The 27519-nt window shown below is 35.0% G+C and overlaps 1 long non-coding RNA gene across 1 annotated transcript; it reads right to left on the minus strand.

The window, feature by feature from the left end:
- Positions 1 to 18812: 18812 nt before the first annotated feature.
- LOC129047544 (uncharacterized) lies at positions 18813 to 25918 on the minus strand. Its single transcript, XR_008509299.2, has 3 exons — positions 25762 to 25918; positions 19473 to 19535; positions 18813 to 19169 (listed from the first exon to the last, which is right to left on the minus strand). It is a non-coding gene; the product is annotated as an uncharacterized LOC129047544 (long non-coding RNA).
- Between the last annotated feature and the right edge of the window lie 1601 nt (positions 25919 to 27519).

Consider the following 27519-nt stretch of genomic DNA (forward strand, 5'->3'; position numbering starts at 1 on the left):
TAAAGTAAAATAGTAAAGTGTTTTCCAGTTGGCTGAGCCATTTTACATTCCTACAATGTATGAGTAATCTAGTTTCTTGCATCCTTGCCAGCATCTGATGTTGTCACTATTTGTATTTTTACCATTTTGACAGGTGTAGAGAGAGATAATTGTGATGTTAATTTCCACTCCCCTAATGACTAATTATGTTGAACATCTTTTCATATGCTTATTTGCCATCTGTATCTTCACTGCAGTGAAATGTTTCCTGACGTAATCTTTTTCATTTTCTAATAATGCTGTTTTTTTACTGTTTAATTTTGAGAATATATATGTAATACATATTAAGACCTAGATTTTGTCAAATACTATATGTGGTTTTCAAACATTTTTTCTCCCATTCTATTATAGCTTCTCTCTTCATCCTCTTAATGTAGTCTTTTGCAAAAGAGAAGCATTAAATTTTGATGAAGTCTAATTTATTCATTTTTCAAATAAATATTGTTTGGAGTTTTTATCTAGGGTCCCCTTGCCTAGCACTAGATCCTGAAGACTGAAGATTTTCTCCTATGTTTTCTTCTTAGAAGTCTTATAGTAATGTTTTATATTTAAATATGTGGTCTATTTTGAGTTAAATTTTTTATAAGTTGTGAGAATCTGGTTGCAGTTTGATTTTTGCCTATGGATATCCAATTTCTCCTGTACCATTTGTTGAAATGGCAATCTTTTTTTCCACTAAATTGCTTTAGTACTTTTGTCAAAACTGTTGGGCATATTTGTCTTGCTCTATCTCTGGGTTCTCTGTTCTCATTTCTTAATCTATATGTCTCCCCTCTGCCAATACCATGCATCCTTGACTATTGTAATTATATAAGAAGTTGAGATAAGACTGATTTCTTCTACATTATTAGTCATTTTTAAAGACTGTTTTAGCTATTCTGGTTCCTTTCCCTTTTCATATAAATTATTGAATACTCTTATCTTATCTATAAAAACTCTCACTGAGATTTTGATAAAAATTGCCTGACACATGAATATCAATTTGGGGAAGACTGGCATCTTGCTATGTTGAGTCTTCCAATCCAGGAGATAGTATATTTCTCCATGTGTTTAGATCTTTTACTTCTTTTGTCAATATTTTGTAATTTTCAGCATACAAGTTCTTTATGTGTTTCGTTAGATTTATACCAAAGTATTTCATCTTTTTTTTTTAAGTATTTTTAATTTGTGTCTACATGTTCAGAGGTAGTATATAGAAATACAATTGATTTTCATATTTTTATCTTATATCATGAGATCTTGCTGAACTCATTTAGTCATTTATAAGTTCTGCTCATTATATTTGTCTGAGTTTTTTAAATAGTTTTTAAAAATTTTTCTACGTTGATAATCTTGTCTTCTGCAAGAAATAACAGTTCTGTTTTTCCACTTGTTCTGTTTTTATTTTATCTCCACTTGCCTTTTGCACTGGGTAGAATGTCCGGCACTATTTTGAATCAGAGTGGTGACAGTGGGCATCCTTACTTTGTTCCTGATCTTAAGGCTTTTGTCATTATAATGTTAGCTATAGTGGTTTTTTGTATAAGCTCTTTAACAGTTGATGAAGTTTTCCTCTATTTTATTTTTCCTAAAGTTTTTATTGTGAGTGGGTATTGAATATGATTAAATGTTTTTATGCATTAATATAATCATGTGTTCTTTCTTTTTTAGCTTTAATAAGGTGGATTACATTGATAAATTTTCAAATATCAAACCAACATTACATTCCTGAAATAAAACCCACTTGGTTGTGGTGTATAATAATTTTTACATATTGCTAAATTCTATTTGCTAATACTTTGCTAAGGATTTTTTACATCTAAATTCATGAGGAATATTGATTTGTCAGTAGTTTTTTTTTGTTTCATCTTTGTCTGGTTTTGATATCAGAGCAATACTAGCTACAGAAAATTAATTGAGAAGTGCTCACTACCATTTTCAGGAAAATCATGTAGAATTGGTGTTAATCTTTTCTGAGTATTTGGTAGAATTTTCTAGTAAACCATTTATGTCCAGAGATATTAAAGGAGGGAGTTTAATTATGAATTTAAATTATTTAGTAGTTATAGAACTATTCTGATGATCTGTTTTATCATTATTGAGTTGTGGTAGCTCTCATTTTTCAAGAAATTAGTCTTTTTCATCTAAGTTTTTAAATTTATAAATGTAAAATCACTAATATTTCCTTATTTTCTTTTTAGATTTGCAGAGAATGTACTGCTATCACCTGATTTTCTTTTTGGTGTTGGTAATTTGCATCTCCTTTCTGTTTTATTTGTTAGTCTTGATAGAGGTTTGTTAATCTATCTTATTTTTTCAAAGAATTAGCTTTAATTCATTATGTTTTTCTATCTTTTTATTGTTTCAGTTTCATTAATTTCTGCCCTTATATTCATTATTTTTATTATTCTGCTTGATTTGGACTTATTTTGATTTGCTCGTTTTCTAAGTTCTTAAAGTGGAGGCTTAGAGTTTTTATTTGAGACTTTTCTTTTTTCATAACTTACGCATTTAGAGCTATAAACATCTCTGTTATCACTGCTTTATCTGTCCTACAAATTTTGATATATTGTATTGCCATTTTCATTTCAGGTCAATGTATTTTCTTATTTCCTTTGAAAATTTATCTTTGACCCATGGATTATTTAGAAGTCTGTTCTTTAGTTTTTAAGTGTTTGGCAATTTTGCTGTTATCTTTTGGTTATTGATTTCTGATTTCCATTGTAGTAGAGAATATACTCTATATGATTTCCATTTTATAAAAATTTGTTGAGGGTTGTTTTATGACCAAGGGTATGGCCTATTTTGTTATATAATTTGTGGAGCCTCAAAAAAATACTATTCACCTCTTGCTAGGTGGACAGCTATATAAATATTCATTAAATCCTATTGATTGCTGGTGGCATTGAGTTTTTCTATATCCCTGCTGATTTTCTGTCTAGTTGTTCCATCAGTAGAAAGAGAATATTGAAGTCTATATCTAAAACTCTAAATTTGTCTGTTTCTCTTTTGAGTTCTATCAGTTTTGTTTCATGTATTTTGCAGCTCTGTTGTTTGGTACATGCATATTTCAGATTGCTATGTCTTCTTGACTTATATATTTTTTTCTCAATCTATAGTGTTCTTCTCTGTCTGCGATCATTGTTTTTGCTCTACAGTATGCTTTTTATAATATTAATATAGCCCCTTCTGTTTCCTTAGATTAATATTTGCATGATATATTATTTTTCACTATTTTACTTTTAATTTGTCTATGTTGTTATATGTGAAGTGAGTGTCTTGTAGACAGCATATAGTTTGGTCATAATTTTTAATCCCCTCAGCCAAACACTCCCTTTTCATTGGTATGTTTAAGCAGTTTACATTTAATGTACTTATTGGTATGTTAGGACTTAAGTCTGCATTTTATATTTCTGTTTTCTGGTTTTCTTTTTTGTTTCTTTTCTCCTGCTCTTCTTTTTCTTACTTGAACACTTTATAGATCTCATTTTGATTTATTTATAGTATTTTTCAGTATAATTCTTTATATGGCCTTTATAGTGGTTGTTCTGAGTATTAAGTTTATATGACATAACTTATCATAGTCTACTGGTATCATCATTTTAGGGGTTTTAGTGAAATATAGAAAGCCTATCTCCTTTTATGTCCCTTTACCTTTTCACATTTATATTACAGTCATCTTAAATATTTACCTACACAAATTGAGAATCAATTTAGACAGTGCTATACCTTCTACTTCAACTATCAAACATAATTTAGAAGACTCAAGAAAAGAAGGAAAACCTGTTGAACTCGCCCATGTGTTTCCTTACTGTGTTCTTCCTTCCTGCTGTTTCAAGATTTCTTCTTTTATTATTCCCTTTCTGTTTAGAAAATTTCCTTTAGTCATGCTTACAGCGTAGGTCTCCAGGTGACAAATTCTTTTAGTTTTCATGGAATCTCTTGGTTTATGTTTCCTACCAAATTTAAAATGTTCTCAGCCATTATTTACTTAAGAGCTTTTTCAGCTTCTACTCTTTTTCTTCTACAACTCTGCTGATGCAAATGTCACATCTTCTGCTTTCTTTCCACAGGTCTCCTGAGGTTCTTTTTTTTTTTTTTCTATATTTTAATCTACTTTCTCTCCCATCAGACTGGTTAGTTTCCATTGTTCAGTTTTCCAGTTTGCTTACTGATTTCTAATTTCCATTGTAGTAGACAATGTATGCTATATATAATATAATATTCATTTTAAAAATTGTCAAGGTTTGCTTATGGCCAAGGCTATAGTCTTATCTTGTTGTATATTTTGGGGTTCCTTGAAAAAAATTGTATTCCACTCTTGCTGTGTAGTCTGCTATATAAATGTTAATTAAATCCTATTGATTTATGCCACCTGTATTCTGCTGTTGTGGTCATCCACTGAACTTTGTATGTGTTATTGTATTTTTGAGTACTAAATTTTTAATCTGGTTCTTATTTGCATCTTCTTTCTTTGCTAAGACTTTCTAATTCTTTTCTGAGGTTTTCTATTTTATAAAATTTGTTTCTAGTGTGTTTGTAGTTACTTGTTGAAACAATTTTATTATGGCTGCTTTAAAATATTTGTCAAATATTTCTAATATATCTGACATCTCTGTGTTGGAATCTATTTACTGCCTTTTTAATTTATATCTTTATGGTTCTTGGTAAAATGACTGATTTTCAATGGAAAGCTTCGCATATTTTAATTGTGCTATAAGATTATGGATCTCTTATTTAAATCTTCTGTCTTAACTGGCTTTTTTCTGATCTCACTCTGGCATTAGAAGAAGGAGACAATTCCTCATTACTGTCAGGTAAAGGCAGAAAACCAAATTTCCCACTTGGCCTCTGTTGATACCTAGGAGGGAGGCTTCTTGTAACTGTTGAGCTGTGGTGAGAGTTTTGGCTCTGAAAAGAGTCTCCACTGACACTGTAATGAGGACGGTCCCATTACTGCTGAAAGATTATAAACATCTTGACTCTTCACAAAGCCTTTTCTGACACCATCTCAGTAAGGAAATAAGGGGTACCTTATTGCTGCCAGACAGAGGTAAAAGTCAAGCTTTCCACATGGTCTACAGGTAAAGGGTGGCCTTGTTATTGTCTTGCTTGAATAAAAGTCCAATTTCTCTACTTGACTTTCTTGACATCACCCCAGCTGGGGTATTGAGGCATTTTGTTACATCTTTTTGAGGCTCACCCCTCAGCCTTTGCTAAGTCTAGGCTCACCACTCAGCCTTTGCTTTCATGACTTGGAATAAGGCTAGGTCATCTGCAGTATTGTGCTTGAGTAGGGTTGTTATTGTCTAAAAGTTTTCTATCTCACTAACTGGCCCCTTTCCTCATCCTTGGCTAGAGAGATCAGGCTTTTATTGAAGCTCTTGTAAAAAAAAATCTGTGCCCATTGGTATTTCTAGTTTGATGGCTTCTTTAGTCCTAAGTGTGGTATATATGAGGCAAAAACAAAACCTAGCTAACTTACCACCTTGTCATTCCTCAGGATCCGAGGTTTCTAGCTGGTCTGCTCAGGGTCTTCTTATGCTTGCTTTATGTACAATATCCAGAGTTCTAGTTTTACTTAGCACAAGTAATAGAGAAAAAATATTTACATTCAATTTTCCTGAAAATGAAAGTCTACTGACACTGTAGATTTCTAAGAGCCTGAAGAGTTAATAGAACATACAAGTTTTTTTAGTCAGCAAAATATTGGAGATAACCTTCTGCTTCATATGTACAGATGTTCCCTGGGCCACACACAGAAAATTTGAAAAACAATCTAATCTTCAGCCCCCTAAAGCAATTATCACTGGCAAAATTATGTTCCCAGAACACAGTATTTACCATTGCCAAAAAGCATAGCAGAAACTCAGTGATATGTGAGTGAAAGGGAAAAACCTGGTATGGTCTTACCATAATGCTAGGTAGTTTGTGCCATATTTCTTGAATTAATGACTTATGAGTTTAAACTCAATTGAGAGAAATCTTCCAGCAATATTTTGGCATTATGCATTCACCTATTTTAGAAGAAAATCAACCTGTACATAATTTATTTCTAGTTGATACTCTGGTGTTTAACCTAGATCCCTTGTAGTGCCAACAAAGTCATATCTTCGGTTGCTGGTGACTGACAGCTGAGTCCTCACTGGGACTATTTCTTGGCTAACGGGATCTACTTCACTAAAGCCCACAGCCCTTCCAGGAGGCTGTGGCTCAGACAATGACTGACTCATGTAGGGATACAAAGTCCTGTTTTCTTGCTGCAATTTGAGACAACTCTGAAAGGCCATTCTAGTTTCAGAGATTTTTGTAGAACCCTGCTAAGAACTCAGTTGCCACCATATCATGACTCGTTTTCAACCAATGCTCTCTTCTATCTTCCACACTTCCTTATAATTGTATCTTCTGATAAATTTCCTGCATGCATTCTCCATATTAAATTACTTTTTCTCAGAAAAAAATTTAAGTTCTTAATGTCCATTTCTTACTTGAACCTTGTATTTCTCACTTTATGATCCCAAAATGAGTACAAAACAGCATCAGAATTAACCTATAGACAGAAAATTTTGGTCTTGTGCCTCATTAACTCTTTCTATAATCATTTGAAATGGAATTGCTTTGGCTTAAGATATCTGATCCCCAGGAAATTTTCTCCCTCATATGTCCTTAATAAACTAGAGTTAACTAGAAGCCTCATAATGAAGAGAGAACATTTGTTGAGTATGTAGACACTACTCAGGGATCCAAGGGTTTCACCTCCAAAGAGCTTTCCTTGGCCATGATTCCAACATGGCACTAGAGGCAGTGCACACAGGGCTATGCACTTTGTCCTGACACTGACAATTGAAGGCCAGGATTTCACTAGTGCTCTGGAGTGCACATTGAGCTTAGCTTCCTTGCACTTGAACAGTTTTAAATATATTTTTGACCACCATTGCCCATGAAGCTTTAAAAAAGTCTTTCTCATATTTTTGAATCTTTGCCTTACCATTCCTTTTTAAGAAGAGATATGCCTGCATATTCAGCTACAATGGCCTGCACCCCGAGGCTGTTGCCTTGGCAGAGGCCTGCAGATACGGACCTTTTACAAAGTCAGCATGGGTTGACAAAATGAATGCTTGCTGCCTATAGTCTAATATTTGCCACAGCTGTATCTCTACTTTTCCACACATGAATTTGCCAGGGTCACTCATAGACTTTCCCAGATTTTGAGAACCTTTGCTTAAGTCTTGACTTTTGCTTAGATTATTGTCTCTCTATAAGAATCCTCTTGCCTCAGGAAGAAAAATCACAAATTACAGTCACCCTCCAAACTATAAATAAAGCATGCCGGCTTAAACCTTCTTGCCCAGCTGCAGCATTTAAAAGCTTGGACTGATAAAAGCTCCCCAATTAAACAGTCAGGCCCCAAATGCTCTGCCATCACAAAGCCCAAGGTTTGCAGCCAACACTGCCTAGACACTCCAAAAGCTTCTCTTTGTGAAATTGTGTTCACTCAATTTCTACTGTTTTACTTATTCATTCCTCAATGTTCTCAATGTGCAAGATGTGCCTCTTGGAGGAGGCATATTAAGCACCTCTCTTTTTCATCTGGTATCTGAATAATTTTGGCAAATGGAGGCCACCTTTTTGCTTGGTATGAAAACCAAATGGGCCTGTTTAAGGGACTCCAGAATTGGGTAGATTTATCTACCTGGACTTTGGTAGTCCTCAGCATGGGCAATGTAAGACGTTAGGCACCAAAGCAAGCCCAAGTGTTTCTCAATTTCACAATCAGATGAGTTACTCCAACTACCCAGGACAGAGTAAACACAAGAATGGGAAAAAGCCAGAAATATCTCTGGAGAAAATGTTATTTTCTGAAACCATATGATTGGGGAAACGTGTCCCCTCTGATTCATTATTCAGAAACCTTTTAATATATTAATTCAAGCTTTTCTCTATGTACACACACTTTTTAACTAATCAATGATACATGTATGTTTTCATTTTACAAAACAAAATTGTAGTTATGAACTTCTCATAAAAATGGTATCAAACTGGGGCCAGGCATGGTGGCTCATGCCTGTAATCCCAGCACTTTGGGAGGCCAAGGCAGGCGGATCATGAGGTCAGGAGATTGAGACCATCCTGGCTAACATGGTGAAATTCCATCTCTACTAAAAATACAAAAAATTAGCCAGGCGTGGTGGTGGGCACCTGTAGTCCCAGCTACTTGGGAGGCTGAGGCAGGAGAATGGTGGGAACCTAGGGGGCAGAACTTGCAGTGAGCTGAGATCACGCCACTGCACTCCAGCCTGGGCGAAAGAGCGAGACTCCATCTCAAAAAAAAAAAAAAAAAATGGCATCAAACCATGCATGTTGTTCTATAACTTACTGCGAATAAAAATTAGAAGCATATTATAGACTTTATTCCATGTCATTCCATAGAGATCTACAACCTTCTTTTTAATATTTACTTTATAGTATATGATATAGGGAAACTATAACTTATTTCAGCATTTTCCCAAGTAAGTTCTTTTAGTTGTCTTCAAGTTTCTGCTATTAAATGTACACTTAATTCACATATGCACATATACATATTTTGGAAATATAGATACATAAATTGGAAATATTATATTAATCTATGTAAACTTATACATACTTTCACCTTCCAGAATTTTTGTTCTAATTAGTACGTACTCAAAGCCTGTGTGAGATTCCCCTTCTCCCATACCATCAGTGATACTGAATATCTTCAAGTACTTGGAATTTAAATAGAATTTAACTGGTGAAAGTCTTTAAAAAATGTTTTTGTAAATTTCATAATTATCATTAACTTGTAGGCAACACTCGGAATTCATGTTAATTATTCTTTCATACCTACTTTACAAAATATACACAATAGCTTTTATCTTTCCTGTACTAATTTTGGCTTCCTTATGTAATATTTTCTGCCACAATGTTTAAAGCCCAATTTGCATCAAATAGCAAATGCAATAAAATAAAAGAAAACATTATCATCTGTTTTACTGTGAAGTTCCCAAAGTCTACCAGCAATAAATAGAGACATCAAGATATTAAAGTGCTTTTTTTCTTTGTCTATAAGTTGGGTCTAAAATGTTTAAGTCAATAAAATTAATTATAATAATATAGTTATGCAAATATCGTGCAGAGCCAAAGGGGGTGATTGACCTAAAGAGAAATAAATGTTACCATATGCTGCTAAATAAACCATGTGTTTCTCAAATGAGTGTTACAACTCTTAAGAATTTGTTAAATTTCTATAATTGTATTTTAGCTTCCTTTATTGTTCTCCTAATATCAGCTGCCACAACCAGCTGCCACAATTTGTTTTTTTGAGACGGAGTCTTGCTTTGTCACTGAGGCTGGAGTGCAGTGGTGCTATCTCGGCTCACTGCAGCCTTGGCCACCTGGGTTCAAGCGATTCTCCTGCTTCAGCCTCCCAAGTAACTGGGATTACAGCCACCCACACCCATGCCCAACTAATTTTTGTATTTTTAGTAGACATGGGGTTTCACCATGTTGGTCAGGCTGGTCTCAAACTCATGACCTCAAGTGATCCGCCCGCCTAGGCCTCCCAGAGTGCTGGTATTACAGGCATGAGCTACCGTGCCCGGCCACAATTTCTTATCTCATCTCATGTCATCTTTTTCATTGTTGTTTTGTTCAAATACATCCTTAGATAATTTTTTCAGATTCAGTACATGGGTGTTATTGTTTCTGAGTTCATGCGTTTCTGAATATATCTTTAATGCAGTAAGGGGTTTGCTTCTAATAGCCAGTATTATTGCTGAGATATGATATCAGTCTGATTTAGTGAAAGTTTTTTATTTTCTCCTTTCAGGAAAAACAGATTTTTCTATTTTTCTGCAGTGTTCTGAAAAATGAGTAGCATGTGTTTAGGCATTTCTTTTCTTTCTTTATTTTCTTTTTCCTATTTTTAGTTTTCTTGCCAATCAGGGGAAGTAAGTCTTTATTCAATTCAGGAAAATGTTCTAATAATTTGCTGATTATCTTCTCCCTCCATTGTATCTATTTATTTACTTGATTTTTGGTTTTTGGGATAGAATCTCACTCTATTGCCCAGGCTGGAGTACAGTGGCGTGATTATTGCTCACTGCAGCCTCGAACTCCTGGGCTTAAGCAATCTTCCTGTCTCAGCCTCTGGAGTAGCTGGGACTACAACAAGCACATACCATCACACCTGACTACATTTTAAAAAATTTTTTGTAGAGATGGGGCCTTGCTATGTTGTCAGCTGACCTCAAAAGATCCTATGACCTTGGTATTTTATTTTTAAAGTTTCGTTTAGGTAGATTTTGATTCTCTCAGGTATACCCCCTATGACTTTACATTTTTTGCTCTTATTTTATATTTCTTTGGGTTTTTGCCCTAGTTTCTGCAACATTTTCTTGATTTTTGCTGCCTTTTTGCTAATATGTTTTTTGTCATGCATATTTTGTGGATAAAATTTTAAGCTAAATTAAACTTTTGGCAATCAAATATCTAATTTTCAAGAAATAGTTATCCCTACTATTACGTGACTACATTATTGACTTAAGTCTTTTTACTCTAATAACCTTATCATTATTATTATTTTCATTTTTCTTTCTCCCTGAGTTATCCATATCTTTCCCAGGGTCAGTTTTATGTTGGTCCTTTACTTTCATGCTATTGGGGTTTCTTTTAACGTTTCTAGTAAAAATGGCTAGCCAACCCCCCCACCCCCGCTGCCCCACCGTCCCACAACGCAACTTTTTTTAAGTATAATATGCTGGAATTTCTTTTACAGTTGCAAAGGTCTCTTTCCCTTACAGATTCCTTCTTTGATTGAAAGATCCAATTTGAAACTCTAAGTGGATGGAATTTGTCCATAGACATATTTAATTTTAGGGAAATCAGGTAGGCAAGCAGGTAAAGGAATAATTTGGTAAAATAATAGGCTTTTCTCTGGGAATGGAACATTTTAATGAAATTCTCTTTGGATGAGATCTACCTTCATATTTTTTCTCCACATCTTTGTCATTTGTTAAGAGTTAAACTTTTTACATTCTTTCCTGCTTCTGTTCTAGACCTCCATACCCATTCTGGAAGTCTTCCCCATTCAAATTGTTCATTTTCTATGGAGAGCAATTTCTTTGGAAGCGTTATTGTGGAAAACCAACTTTCTTCTTATACTGAATACTTTAAATAGCGTTAGGAAAACAACATGCTCAAGTGCTCTAAGACAAAATTCCCTCACTATTTACTCTGTGTATTAGTCAGGGTTCTCTAGAGGGACAGAACTAATAGGATGGATGGATGGATGGATAGATAGATAGATAGATAGATAGATAGAGGAGTTTATTAAGAATTAACCTTCACGATCAGAAGGTCTCAAAATAGGCTGTCTGCAAGCTGAGGAGCAAGGAGAGCCAGTCGGAGTCCCAAAACTGAAGAACTTGAAGTCCAATATTTGAGGGCAAGAAGCATCCAGCACAGGAGAAAGATGTAGGCTGGGAGGATAGGCCAGTCTCGCCTTGTCACGTTTTTCTGCCTGCTTTATTTACATTCACTGGCAGCTGATTAGATTGTGGCCACCAGATTAAGGGTTGACCTACCTTCCCCAGCCCACTAACTCAAATGTTAATCTCTTTTGGCAACACCCTCACAGACACACCCAGGATCAATACTTTGTATCCCTCAATCCAATCAAGTTGACACTCAATATTAACTGTCACACTCTGGTAACTGTCTGACCCTCCTCCACATTCTTTTTACTGGTCACATCTGGTCATTGGTAGAAAAAATACAAAAACAAAGCTAGTTCTCATCTTAGGTGCTTTGGGTTCAGATTATTTCTGTTCTGTTTTTTAAAAATTTTATTCATTCTTCAACTGCTGGGTCCAAAGCCTTAACTTTTTTCTCTCAATATATATTTGATCAAGTAGTAAATTCTATGGGCTCTACCTTCAAAATATATTCAGAATCTACCTACATTCATTGTTATTCATTTGTACCCCTGGTGTTCGGCCAGTATCACCTTTTCCCAATCTATTTCAGCCAGTGACAATGAGGACATGCCTCAAAACTTTAATATCTAAGAATACCTCAGGATTAAGGTTTTCCAAGTTACAAATTACCCAGTTGAGACTAAGGATTCTTACTGTTTCAATTTGATTTTATCTTCTTGGTTGACAGGTGAGTACTTAGAGAAAAATATGGCAATGTTTTTTGCTAAAGCTTTCATTAAAAATAGTATAATGACATTATGTGTAAAAGGACTGTCAGTAAATCCTTCCAAAAATACAGGAGTATAAACCCACTGGAACTTCTATTCACTATTTTAAAGAGAGTAAAGACCAGGAATCATGACACTAAAAATTTTATAAATGTTATATGTCCTAACATTTTTAACTTGTAAACGGTTGTCTTTTCCAACTGGTTTCCCACACAATATCAGAGAGATAAAACTCAAAGTATAATAAATATGTAATTAATGATTGTTTAAAATGTCTGTTCCATATGATATTACTCTGCTTCCAAGCCAAGGGAAGAAACTCCAGATCAATCACAAAAGGTTTTTTCACTGAACTTGGCCTAAGAATACCATTCTTACACAGCACATCAGACTGTAAATAATAGTTTGAGCCAATGTAGGTGAAGATACCTGCTGTCTACTCCTGACTTAAAGGCTTGCCATAAGTATTTATTGCTGCATAAAGCAGCAATAAAGAGGTGTCTTAGTCTGTTTTTTGCTGCTATAACAGAATACCACAGATGGGGTAATTTATTTCTTATGGTTCTGGGGACTGGAAAGTCCAAGAGCATGGCAATGGCATCTGGTAAGTGTTATTCCATGGCAGAAAGTGAGAGACAGAAGCAAGCATGCAAGACAGAGAAAGGAAATTGGGCTGAACCCACTTTTATAACAAACCCAGTCTCATAATAGTTATCCACTTCCATGATAACATCATTAATCAATTTATGAGGGCAGTACCCTCATTACCTACCCACCTCTTAAAGGTCCCATGTCAATTAAATCTCAACATAAGTTTCAGAGGGGACAACAATTCAAACCATAGCAGGAGGCATTGATGAGGTTGGGGAAGGAATTTGTAGTGGCAGTGTGCTATTACTCAGCAAGACATAAACATGGAGAGAAAATTCCTAAGGTATAGAATTCATGATAGCAGCTGCTAGAAGGAAAGGAAATCAGGCTGAGTGTCTGGAGTCTATGACAAAGAAAGTGAGAAAGATTATCATAAGGAGCTGAGTATCTGGGTCTGAACATGGGTAGAAGACATGGGCAGGAGAAAGTCATTTAGGACTGTATATTGTACTCAGTTTATGCCCCAACCTAAATCCATGCAATTATGCCTTTCCTCCCCACCCACCCTGACTGTAGCCAAGGCCGCTTATCTTGCTTTCAGACTGAGGAAAACTAACAAAGGTGGTGGATCCAAGTTGCTGCTGCTGCTGCAGTGAGTGTCCTCATGCACAGCTCTGGCTTGTAAAGATTGCTGTGCCTACACATTGAACAAAAAAATCCCACGGGACTCTGGTTTTCATAATGCCTGCCAGGAGTGATTGAGAAGTGTGGTTAAGGCCCCATGAAGTAGTCTTTGACCAATGGGAGATGAGAGACAGAAAGCAATCAGAAGATATATTATTCTTTCTTCCTCGCTGTATGCACAGCTATTCTGAAACAGTAATTTCTATAGCTTCTTAGAAAACATCTCACAAGACCAAGGAATCAGCTGCACTTGTCGCAAAGCAGTCACTAGCTTGGTGTCACTCTCCTTGACTGTGTTCTTTTTCCTTCCCCACCCAAATTTTCCTTTCTTCTCTTTTTGCTTTCCTCCTACTTCTGCATGATCACAGCTCCCAGAAACTTTTTGTTTTGGATTGTTTTCTACATAAATCTGGCTGAGGCAGGCTGAAATGCATCTTGTTTATTTATGCAACAAGCATGTTTTAAGCAGTCACTAGTTATAGACACAAAGTACCACCTCTGTAATCTACCGTGTAGGGTGTTGTGGAATTAAATGTGTCAACCTATGCAATATGCCAGGCATGATGTCTGATACCAAGCATTATTTCAAAGAATGTAGAGCTAGCCATTTAGTTTGCTTTCTCCCCATTTTGTCTGTGACTACAGAAAAAATAATAATAACTGGCACTATTATTTGGCGGTTGCGATCCTTGACCACCATTGGAAAAGAAAGGCCAAAAAGTGCCTATCAAAGTAAGCACCATCTATGCTTGGCCTTTAGGCCAGACTGTCCTGATCATCAGTTTCTGGCCAGGCTGTTCATTACCACAGATGAGCGAGTCTATTGTAAAAAAACTGGAGTGGTCATTTCTTTGTGATTTCTCCTGGAAACCCATTTTAAATGTCTCTTCTGAAGGAAATAGAAAAATGCTGTCCAAACAGTTAGCAAATGTCTGAGAGTTGCAGTTTGTGTCGGATACTCTGGTTTCTGGTCCATTTATAGTTGCCTTGTGGAGTTCCGAAACCTCAGAGATAGCTGAGGAACTTTAACATGACCTTAACTCCATTTCAGGACTTGCCTGTGGAAGATCTTTTTATTAGAATAGGCATCAAAAAATATCCAGAGTTCTTGCCTGTGCATGGCAACCTACTTGACTCTGGAAGTGGACAATGACTTGGGGTCGTTCCAAACAAGATAAACTCCAGCATATATTCTGGTTGGGGAGACACATATGGAAGTAGACAATATCAATGCAATGTGTAAGACCTATGGGAACAATAGCAAAAGGAACTATGTTACTACTAAGGAATCAGAAGGAACATAAATGAATCATCTTATTCTGGTCTGACAGAAACCCCAAAAGGTCACAACGATAGGAAGGCAAGCTTGTTTTCTTAGGTGAATCCCAAAGGGCTAATGGTACATTATATATAATGGAAGAGACACAAGCTTTGATTTAGACACATGAGTTTTAATCCCAAATCTACTTTTTAACTGTGTGAATTTCATTATCACTTTATCTTTCTTATTTCTATATCTAAAAAATGGGCAAAGTAGTACCCACTAAATTAATATTTTGTGAGAATTATATAGAGACAAAGGTATACTAAGCATGTGAGAAATAATAGTAGCTCCCCGAGATTAGATGCTTTCTACCATTTTTGAGCTGCCCCAGGTGAAAATGCCCCCTTCCTCTAACACTGCTGTTCTCTATGAACTCTTACTGAATCTTCCATTTAATCCCTTTCCCACCTTATAGGATACCAATGCTACTCCTCTTCAAATAATCAAGTAACTGTTTCTAGATGTTTTGTTTTACCTTACAGAGTGATCTAAATTCATGATTAGATTATGATGAAAGAAGGAACCCTCTCTCTAACGACAGGGCCTCCTGACCCCACCAGGGAAGGGGTTAGGATGAGTGATGGTTCTGCATCTTAAGTAAAAAAAAAAATCTTAATCCCATTAAGATCAATCATCTTTTTCTAAATCTCTGTCTAACCTAAGAATTATTAAAATGTAATTTTGACCCTATTTCAAACGAATGAACAACTCTGGCCTTATTATATGAAGAGAGACAAGTCTCTCTCTGTACTAGCTTATCATGTTATTTTCCTAAGCTAATATGCAATATGTGACATGCCCATATTGTTTTTCTCATATGGAAACAGGTTGTATATTCCTGGCCTGTTTGTTTGCTTGTGGATGTGGTTGAATAAAGAAAAGTTGATTTTACAGTCCCATATACTTGTTTTATACTATACTTGTTTTCAGCAAGTTCTACCTCTTGGGGTAAGGGCATTTGTAATGTTTTAATGATAGTATGATGTGATAGTGTGAGCTAGCATATATAAAGCACCTTCTACTACATAAAGCCCTTTACACACATACATTAACTCATTCATCCTTATAATGTCATCATGGGTTTGAAATGACATTGTTCACATTGTTTATTAATGGTGAAAGAGTTTTAGAACAGATAAATAACTCAAGATTACATAGCTAATAATGTCTAAGCTAGATTTCTGAATTCACCTAATAAGTTTCTGCCACATAATGAAGGACAAATAATTTTAATGCACTTAACTAAATTTAATCAAGTTTGTAATTCCAGTTAAATAATATCTGAGGTTCCTCAGATTTATCAGTTTACGATTTGAACATTATTGCCCTCCTGCCTCACTTAGTAGTTTTTAAATCCATGCAAATATAGATAAAGTTTCGGAAGTATTTTTCATTGTCTTAGTGGAAATTGGAGCTGAAACAGCAACTCTAACTTTGACAAATAGAGTTTGACACACAAATTTGGGAATAAGTGTTTATGGATCAAGTGAAGATCAACTTGGGACACTCTACTTAAATCTTGAACTTATTGCTTCCCAATATGGGGTGGTAGCTAATGGCTCTATATGTCGTCCTGTCAGCTGTCATGAAGTTGAAGGGATCTTCTCTTAACTCTAACAAGAGGTACCTTTTTTATATGTGATCTGAAAATTCATGCACACCAATCCTTTGTGACACACAATTTACCTGTATAATAATCCTGCACATGTACCCCTGAACCAAAACTAAAGTTTTTTTAAAGATATAAATTACAATATTTTAAATAAAGCAATTCTGATTATCTTGGAATAAAAGAGATTGTTAAAAGTGAATCTTGTATTTGATTTTGATGTATCTCTACCTGCCTCTGGAATGGGAACTCTTTCTCTTGGCTGGTGGTGTTAGAGGGGAAATAGTATCTTCTGTCTTGTATCCCCAGGGACTCTACACAGAAGGTTGGCAGTAAATATTTGTTAAATGAGTGACTGATTCCTAAAGCCTCATTCCTCTCAGTGCTTAGCCAAGAACCATCCAGAAAAGAAGGTAGAAGCATTCAATTCTTAATAAACAGCAGTGTCCCATCTTCCAAGGCTTTACTGAGGCACTAAGCTCTTTGCTCTTCTTTTCTAGCCTGATGCGCTTTAGTCTTTTTCTGCTATCTTTTATAATCTTCTATTGCTCAAAAGCAACAAGGGCAAGATGATTAACCAGACTTCAGTTCCTAGTCTTAGGTCTTAAGACTTAAGTATGATTAAATCAGTGTGATATAATAAACATAATTTGGGGATAAAAATATCTAGCCTCAACTCTATTTCTGGTTGGCCAAGTAACCTTGAAAAAGTCACTTCCCTTCTCTGTTTTTCTGTTTCATTTGTAAAATGAAGGGTTTTTTGGCAGAGATAAGTTGTTTCCTGAATAGTAAAAATAAGACAATTTGCAAATGTATTTGGAGAATAATTAGGCCCTCTGCAATGAAATTATCAATAAAAAAACGATAATTCTTGGAAACAATTAACTTCAGTTAAACAGTGATTTCGTCACAACCCTCACATGTTCAGGAAAATGGTGTGTACATTTATACACTCTCTGACATTAATTTATGATGCTATGGAAAAAGAGCATCTGTTGAAGTTTTGGAGAAAATCAAAATTGGTACTAATCTTCTATGGCAGAAAAATACGATCATGGTAATTATTGCATAATTACGATGGCCTGAATCTAATTTTAGCATCTGGGCAGAAGAAAAAATGAAAAACTAATATAAAGGAAGAGCAAAACACAACTTTCCACTTTCCAAAGATAATGGAGCCATAAGAAATAAGTTGATTGGGTTATAAAAGAACAAATCCTTATCCACAAGACTGATTACAACCCCTCACCCCCAATTTTCTTTTGTGAAAAAATGTTAAATTTTCAGACCAAAAAAAAGACGAAGAATAATTATAACAAAAAAAACTTCAACTAAGTTGGTTTGGTTTTGCTGCTGTTGGTGAAAGATGCTTCTGAGCCAAGTTGGACCCAGCAGACATTTTTCTCTCTACTTTCACTGAATGGGGACTGATCTGCATGCTGATGTACAGACATTGTTCGATATAAAAATACATTTATAAACCAAAAAGAAAACACACTGCATATTTGTTCCCATGGAGAAATAATTTCCTGATGCTCAGAATTGAAACGTATTTGAACAAAAGGAGAAAGTTTGGGTGTAGATCAAGATATAGACAGAAGAACATGGGTTTAAATCTTTGATCCTCTTACTAGCTATGAAATATTTCCGGCCTCAATTTCTTATCTGCAATATGGAATAATAATACTTACTCATAAAATCATGAAGAATGATTATAATGTGGGTAAAGCACCTATCAGTGTTTGGCAAGTAGCGGATATTCATTGTTCTTTTCCCCATTAGATAAATATTTCTCAAAGTAGAGCCTTCTAACCAACCGCCTGCATCAATATCACCTGGCGTCCTTCTTGAAAATAGGGATGGCCTTTGAAATAGGAGAGTACCTCGCCTGATTTTTTCTTGTGCTCTGACTTTCACAGGTAGCTGAACTATCTACTCAATAAGATTTTAAAAATATTTTCCTGGAGGAAGACTCAACTAGGACTCAACACTTTCATCACCAAATATTTTCACCAATTTCCTGTCATTCTCATGATCACATTCAAGGTTTATGCAAATCAGGATGACCAGAGACATAAATACCCCACTACACTATATTTAGCATGGGAAGACAGTTTCACATTCACTACCCTGAGTAATGGGATAAAATTAGTTATGAGAATTTAGAATTCTTCAAAGTGATAAAACTAAGTTTAAAGATCAAAAGAACAAAGACTGTGAAGAGTTGTTCATTTTTTCTACTCTATCACTAACCCAGCTTTCTCTATGTTTGAGACTCTTACTATCATATAAATTATAGAACATTTTGTGATTAGAAAACATTTTTAATAAAACCAATAAAAATACACATATAAATTCAATATACATAGATGCATACAAAAAGCAATTGCATTTATTTAAATCAATTTGTAAATAACACTAAGCTCTTGATAATATTTGTAATTTGGGGTTCTTCCTGTTTCATTTTATTTTGCTTTTGTCTTGAGCAAGTGATTCCATTTTGAACAAAAGATGTCTTTTTAAAAATTTCTTCCATTCTTTCCTTCCACCCACCCAAGAGTTTGACTTTGTGGGTTTTCCTTCCTTTCACTCATCATGAGAAGATCCTTCACAGCAGAATCAGAAATTTAATACAGGGCACTCTTTCAAATCTTACAAATTTTTTCCACATCTGCTTTTTCCCCCTTTGGGCTGATGTCTTTATCCTCAAGCATAAGTGACTGTCAACATCAGAAGTTATGAAGAGAAGGCAAAAAATTGATGTTATTTTGGGAAGAAATAGTTTCTGATTCTTAAGAATTTTTTTTTTTTTTTTAGCATACACAAATTTCCCAAAAGAGACAGGAAATGTCACGAGCTTTAAACTCTTCTAAAATTGGCTGATACGATTTCCACTGTGAAATAATATCTTAAGCTTCAGTGGCAAATATTTACTCCTGGAAATGGATGTCAGATTTGGATACAGATGCTGGGATTCTGAACAGGGATACTCTGGTTGCACAGTCCATTCACAATAGACTTACTGAAGGAGAACGTTGGACTCCCTGCTCTCATCTGCTGGAAGGTCAGCTGCTGGCTCGCACTCACTGAAAAAAAACGTGTTTTCTCTTGGTGCCAAAGTATTTAAAAGTTCCTTTAGAAGAATATGATTGCCCCCCCCACCCTTACTCCCACCCATGGCCTCTGACCTTTTCTTGGGCTCCATTAAAGGCAACTTTACATACCACTGTTAGAAAACTACACAAAAAGCAGGACTTCAAAGTCAAGCATTGTTAACTTACCTTTTGTCTTGACCTACTTACTGAAAACAAAATTTCAAGGCCCTGAAAAATACAGCATCTTGCTTTATTACTAGTCTATCTTGTCTTATTCATTTACTCATCCATTTATTCTATCATTCTTTCAATCAGCAAACATTCATTGGTCCACCTTGCAAGACAGTGTTAGGTCTAATGAAGATCATGATTATGGAGTGATTATGATGATGATTATAGTGGTGGTGTCAATCAAATTACTTGGATACCACTTCTCAGTCAATAGTGTACCCTATATACATTTTTGATTCTCATCACTGTCATTCTGTTTGTTCAAGCCTCATTAGCTCCATTACATAGACGAGAAAACATTTATTTATTTATTTATTTATTTATTTATTTATTGTGATGGGTTCTGGCTATGTTGCCCAGGCTGGACTCAAACTCCTGGGCTCAAATGATCCGACTGCCTCAACATTTTAAGTAGCTGGGACTATAGGCATGTGCCACTACACCCAGAAAGAAAACTTTTACAGTCACACAAGAATTGAGTAAAGCAAAGATTTCAACTCACATCTCTTGCTCCAATGACTGTATTTTTTCACTATATGTAAAGGGATATAATAAAGAATGGCAGCCTTTGTCCCAAAAAACTCGCAGTCAAATGGAATAAACAAAAACATGCACAGAAATAGTAATAACTAGAAAAAAATACAGTGATTAAAATCATACTCATTTCAAGTATAAACAAATATTCAATTATATTCTATAATTACATGGTTTTTTTTTTCTTCAATGTATACTCTTTTCATTTTACTCAGGTAACCCTTCTTGGTATTTCAGGAAATAATATTCTTATTCTTGCTCCACAGTCTTCAATTTTTCCTCTTTCTCATGTTTTAATTCATGAATAAAGTCACTGTTCTCCATGAATTCATTTCTTGCCTCATTATCTCAGCCCTCAAAGACTTCCTTTAGTACAGCGCTTACACACTATACTACACAATTCGAACCCTGTGTCATCTTGCTTTTTATTTTTTATTTCTTCACTCAATAGCAATCACAGTGTGATGGGCCAGAAATAATCATAGCATATTACATTTTTAGATTATAGATTGTATTCACATGCATTATGTCATATAAGCTTTGAGTTAACTCTGTAAAGTAGCTTTGGTGACCCATGCCATACACGTAAGGAAGTAAGGCTCAGAGCATTCAGGTAATTTGCCAAGATCATAAAATGATAATAACTTATTGATAAAGCTGCGAATAGTAAATAAGTCAATACACATAAAACTCTAACAATTGTGCAAGAGATGTGGTAAATAACAAATTTTAGGTATACAAGTAGAAATTCAGGAACACGAACCGAAGTTTCCTACAAGTTCTATTTTGCCTACAACACAGCTATGTATAAGTTCCCAACTTGCCCAAAACCTGGTGCTTGTTTTCAAATTCTATTTCCTAGAACCTTAATTGTCTGTTTTTTTCATGATGTAAATGGATTTTATCAGAGAATGCTAACATATGAATATTGTTTGCCATTCTCATGACCGACACACATAATAGGAAAGACTAATCAATCTTGGGATTCTTTGAGTACCATATGTAGCCATAGAACACCTCTCCATACAGCAGTCTAGGAATATACTACCAAACTACTATTATTGTCTTGTTAGTTAAAATCTACCTATATCTAGACTGCAGGACTACAATGTCAATTTAAGCTTTGTGATTTCAATTGTTTAATAAGTTTGGCAGATCTGGATGACTTTAACAATATCTGTAATTACAGGAGTCTGTGATTTAAGTATATGAATTATTTGAAGGCAAAAACTATACCTTATATTTCTTTGTACCTCCAAAGTTCTCAAGTTATAATTGGGTGCATAATAACTGTTCAAAGTGTTCTTAATGAGGAACAAAATAAAGTAAAATAAAATAGAGTTTTTTCATTCAATAACAATCAACAGATATTTATTGAATGCCAGGGTATGGCAAATCCTGGTTAGAATTTAGAAATACAAGATGTTCTCTACCTGTATACAGCTTACGTGGAAGCAAATATTGACTAAATAATCTCAGAAGTTCATAATTTAATAGCAGAACAAAGAGGAGTTGCTGCTATCACAGAATAGATTGTTTCAAGAAAACATTCATGTCAATATATGAGTATGAATGGTGGGTGCTTTGTGAAAACATGATTGTGATTCTTGTGAAAAAATGACTATAAAGAAATGTTTTGACAAATGGGGATGTTTGAAGTCATTCACAAAGCAACCAAGAAATTCAGCACTGGAAGGGGCAAGATTCCATAAAGACACTCCCCTCAAGGCAGTTTTCAATTTCTAAATTATGCTGGGCCAAGAAGCCAAACAAAAGGTGGTCAGGTCCTTTCCACTCGGAGACACCATCCTCTATGGAAGAAGCTGTTTCTCTTTCTCTTCTCTCCTACCTATTAAATATTAAAAACCTCTGCTCCAAAAAAAAAAAAAAAGAAAAAAAAACCAAACAGTAAGGGTGGCCCAGAGCTCTCAGCAGTCTTATAAGACAAGGGAGAATTAAATTTGTGTTCAGAAGTGAATTGGACTTTCTCTAGTGTTTTTACATGAAGGGACTTGACAATTCCTAGGATGCGTGAAGGCAAAGATCAAGTAGAAAGGGGCAACTAAGACACTAAAACAGAAAAAAACGTAAGTTAAATCATGGTGCTTGGAAGACAAAAACTGCAGTTCCATTTTTAGTAAAGAGAAAGAAGCTTAGTAAACACTAGATTTTCAGTTAAGATTCCTGAAAGACTGCATCCTATGAATGAGGACAAACTGGAAATAGATCAGCCTTTACTATGACTGAAAACCAGCCTTAAACTGTTCAATTCCTGATTGTTACAAGGTACTTCTCTCACTTTCTCAACCAATCAGAGAGAAAATTAAATCTTCCCTGAAAAAAAAAATAACATTTTTCAGAGCAGCTACTATTTTCCATAAACAATATTTGGCATTCAATAAAGAAAATACCAGGAATGCAAATAGTTAGAATCAAAAGCTGAAAACCAAGAGAAAAAAAGGCAATAGAGGCAGATGCAAAGGTGAACCAATTTTTTAAATTATTTAAAGCTCTAAATTATGAAACTATTAAAAAATTTTAAATAACTGAATAGGATGTTTAAGAAAACAGATAATAAGATCAAGAATTTTACATGACTATTAGAAGCCATAAAATAAAATGGAAATCTGGAACTGAAAATTCAAATAAATTTATTATGACAAAAACATTAAATTGGTTAAGCAACAGTGTAGATGCAGTAAAACAAAGTAATTTAAGTAGCAGTTAGGTCTGTTGAAATTTTCGAATTGTACAACAAGAACAAAATGAGAATAAAAATGGAAAATAAAAAGTTATGAAAATAAATTTTTTTAATAAAATTAAAAGTGAAAAGAAATAAAATTACATAACAGACATGAGAGATAGTGAAAAGATCTGCTATATTTATAATTGGAGACCCAGAAAGAGAAAAGAAATAATACATATCAGAAGCAATATGTGTGATCGTATTGGCTGATTTTTTTGAAAGTGATGAAAGTCATCAAACCACAGATTCAACAGCCAACCACAAACCCCAAAAACCTAATAAAGAGTGAAATTGTTAAAAAACAAAAATGAAAGAAAAATCTTAAAAGCAGCAATAAATAAAAATAAACTATCAAAAAAGATTAAACAATAAAACTGAGAACCAAAAACTCATGGGCATTGTTTACCAAAAAAGCAAGTATCCTCATGAACTCCAAAATACAAGCAAGTGAAGGCAAATCAGTAACCTGAATAGAATCAGCAACTAACTAGAAGAATCAGAAGGAAACAATGGGGTGACAGCGAGGAGAATAGAATACTGGATAGCAAGGTAGGGACCAAGGTCTTTGGCCCTTGAAGATTTGCTGAAAAAAAAAATCAACTGGCAAAAGGCTGATTAATTGAAGAAAAAGTATTCAAATTTATTTAATGTTTATACATTGTAGTCTTCACCATGAAGATCCAACTCTCCAGTGGGATACAGAAGCTGGCATACCATCTTGGAGTTAGAGAAAAAAAATGTGGGGTTGGCGCATGACAAAAAGAGTTTATGGTGGTAAATCAAGTTTTAATGGCAAGGCAGACTATGGAAGCAGGAGAGGCTCCATGCAGACCTAGGAGGTCACAGGCAGGCTTGGCCGGGAGGGACAGAGAAGACGTGGCTGGCAAAGGTGGTCTTGTTATATAGATGAAAATTCACTAGTAGCTGCCCTCAGAGAGAATAGATAGTAAAGTATTATTTTAGATCTTAAGGTGACAGACTCAGTTAATCTTTCCTACATCTGGACAAGGGAAGGCCAGACTGCATTAATGTAGATTTTTTACAAATGCATATTTCCCAACAAAAGATGGCTTTGTAGGGCCGTTTCTGTTTGCTGGCCCTCTAACAGGCATCTCAAAATATGTCAAAGAAATATGTCTTGGGCTAAAATGTTTTTATTTCTTTCAGCAAAGTGGGACAATTTGAAAATATCAGCTAAAACTTAAGGTATTCTTTACCACACCAGCAAAGGGTGAGTGTGAAATGCCTGTTTTAAGGAGCTGGATTACTCTAAATTATATGAACTCTCAAAACTCACCAGCCAGAGTTCGTCTTCAGAGCAAGGCTCCACAGAGAGAAATACACAGAAATTGAATCAAAATGGAACTGAAGAACTGGACAGAGAGAGAGAAGAGAAGGTGCAGATAAAAGCAGAGGAAGAGAAAAGAGCCATGAAATCCTTGAAGATAGGCTCCCATATTTTCAAACACTGCTTAAAACAGCAAAAAAGGAGATGAAGTTGAAAGTGTTACCCTGAACTTTAGTATCTTCTAAAAATGTACGTAAATTAACTTTACATAAAACCAACCAATAGAAAAATGTTGAAATCATATCCTATGCAAAGTGATAATAAGAAAAAAGTGGAACAAAAAGCAGATATTAAATCCCTAGAAACAATACAATTATAGCAGAAAGTTGTGCACAATATAAAAATTATAACTTTATATTTCAAAACAAATTAAATATCTTAAAATTATAGAAGACATTAAAGAACTATATAAATCAAAGTTAGAAAAAAACCAAGATGTGTGTTGGGAAATCTGAAGAAAATTTAAAAGAGAAATTTAAAAATATTAATATCAAAAATGAAGACTAAACTGGAAAGATACACTAGAGTGAATAAACAAAATAGAAAATACTCAGATGTTTTGTTTTAACTTCCTATTGTATGAGTTTTGGAGACCAACATAAGATAATGACTTACCTCTGGATATGAAGGTAAAAAAACAGACACCGGCCTATGTAGTGATTTCTTACAGAACAACACAGCAGAAAGCAAATCCCTGACAAACCATGTGGACGTGGCTTTTACAGATGGTTGTCCAATCCCTGCACACTATTGCTTGCTTATGGATGAGTGAAAGGAATAAAAATTTTAAGTTATAGCTACAGTTTCTCTACCTGTACATTCCAATACTGACCTTGCATAGTTGCTTTGAGGTCTAAGTATATGACAAAAGGACGCAGTGATTTGGAACTTAGATTTGAAAAAACAAATATGACTCTTTTGAACTGTGTGAACGTAGGCACATTGCTGGATCTGAGTAATTTCATGTGCTAAGAGGGAATAATAGCATCAGCCTTAATGCTGCATTATTGCATTTAGCATTATTTCTTTCTGAAGATGAAAGAAGACAGACATCATTATATTTAACAAAGTGCCTGGCACATATAAAATTGTCAATAAATGTTATCTATCATTGTTATTATTACCTAATACTGCACATAGTAAGCCCTGAACCGGTTCCTGGCATGTGGAGCTATGTACTATGTTCATGGCATTCTGATAGAGGCAAACAAAGTAGTAGCTATTATAATGAATATATAAATGTGACTTTTATTATTACGTCCCTGTAGTTTTGGCAAGTAGTTTACTAAAAGAAATTTCCAATTTTGACTTAGCATGGAGTTTGTTTTTATCCTGGGCATGTTATCTACCCAGCTTACCTTATTCTTTCTTTCTTCGAAACAAGAATCATGCTTGTTAATTGACTAGGATGTTGCGAGGCCTTACATCTGAGAAGTATATCATCAAGGAATAGAGAAGATGAGGCTTAGAGAGAAAATGGAAGCCTCTGTCAATTAGGAGAGGCAAAGGCTCTATGACACAGCATAGCCTAAGAATTTTGTTGGCATAGAATTCTAAGTGTGAAAAGAATGAATGGAGTGACCGCTCCTCCCTACCAAAGAATCTTGTAAACACTAGTTTTAAAAGCACAAACATATTATATCATATACCTATGTATAATGTAATTTTGCTACTTTTCTCTTCCAACTTCTCAAATCTTTGAATGCAGGGGTTTTTGGAGTTATTCCTTGTGTATTATTTCGACTGATATGTAATAGCTGCTCAGCGAATGTGTGTTGCTAAATAAGAGATGGAGCACAGACAAGCTGAAATTGCACATTTATGTTGCCATTGTGCTGCTCAAAAAAAAAAAAAAATTAGAATTAGGGTTGAAGAGAGTGCTCAGGCCCTAGACTAGGATTTATTTGCTGTATAATAAACTTTACACAAACAATTAACCTCCCTGCTTCTCAATTTTCTCCTCTATAAAATTGGGTTATTACAAAATTCTTTGTAACATATTATGGAGTTCAATTAGGATAAGTTAAATATTGGAAATCTGAAGCATTATGCAAATATGAGGCATTATTATAATAATTATAACAATATTGTTTTTATTCTTAATTGCTACTCTTGAGTACTCTATTGCTCCGCAGATATCTCTCCCCCTGCCTTCCCCAGGGTGTTGGCATACCAGGATGCCTCCTTAGAAAAGAAATTATATGATTGACCTAAGGAAACAGAATTTTCCATCCTGGCATTTGCATAAAGGCCACACATGCATAGCCATATGCTGATTTAACCAATAGCTTTCACACTTACAATCGAGTTTGCTACTTGTTCTCTGATATCTATTCTCCCTCTATTTCTTATTAATAGAACAAAATTTTAGCTGGGAATATGGCTACTCAGAATAAAGATTACCTTTCTCAGCTTCTTTGCGGCTAACTATGATTACGTGTCTAAACTTTGGTGCATATTTTGGTAAATGGAAATTCTTAAAGGGAGATTCTCTACTTTCTTCCTGCTTGCTGGAATGCAAACATGATTGTTGGATTTGAGCAGCCATCTTATGCCAGGAGTTGGAAACCATGCAGGCAGATCCTGGTCCTTAGCACTATAGAGCTCTATACCAAACTGGATTTCTGTGAGACTCCAGAAGAAAGTAAGCAACACAGAGAGTTTCTTCATGTATTCTTCATTTCCCACACCCCATTATAAGTGCTTTTGCCATAATCTGGAATCAGTTGTACTAATCTACTGCACATACCTAGATTCTATTGATAGTCTATTCCAGGATTGATAACTTTGAGCCCAGATAACTTGCAGTAAGATTTATAACAAGATTTCAAAAACAGTCTTTTCCATACACCAAATAGTTTTCGTTAGAGAAAACAAAACCTTTGGCATAGCAACTTCATTTGTAGGAAGTTACCTTCTTAAAATTGTTTATCTGTAGACAGCTATGCTGCTATTAGTAGGGAATGGTTTCAAGAAAAAGGTTACAGAAGGGTGGAGAGGGCCTGGGCTTTTGGGTTCCAGGGGTATGGAAGTCAGCAGAGCTGAGAGTAGTTCCCAACAGCCAGAGTGTCCATGGATCAAGCCCTTTTATGAAGCTGGAGGTACCAACACTGGTC

Source organism: Pongo abelii, chromosome 7 (assembly GCF_028885655.2).
Source record: "Pongo abelii isolate AG06213 chromosome 7, NHGRI_mPonAbe1-v2.0_pri, whole genome shotgun sequence".
NCBI classification, from domain to species: Eukaryota; Metazoa; Chordata; class Mammalia; order Primates; family Hominidae; genus Pongo; species Pongo abelii.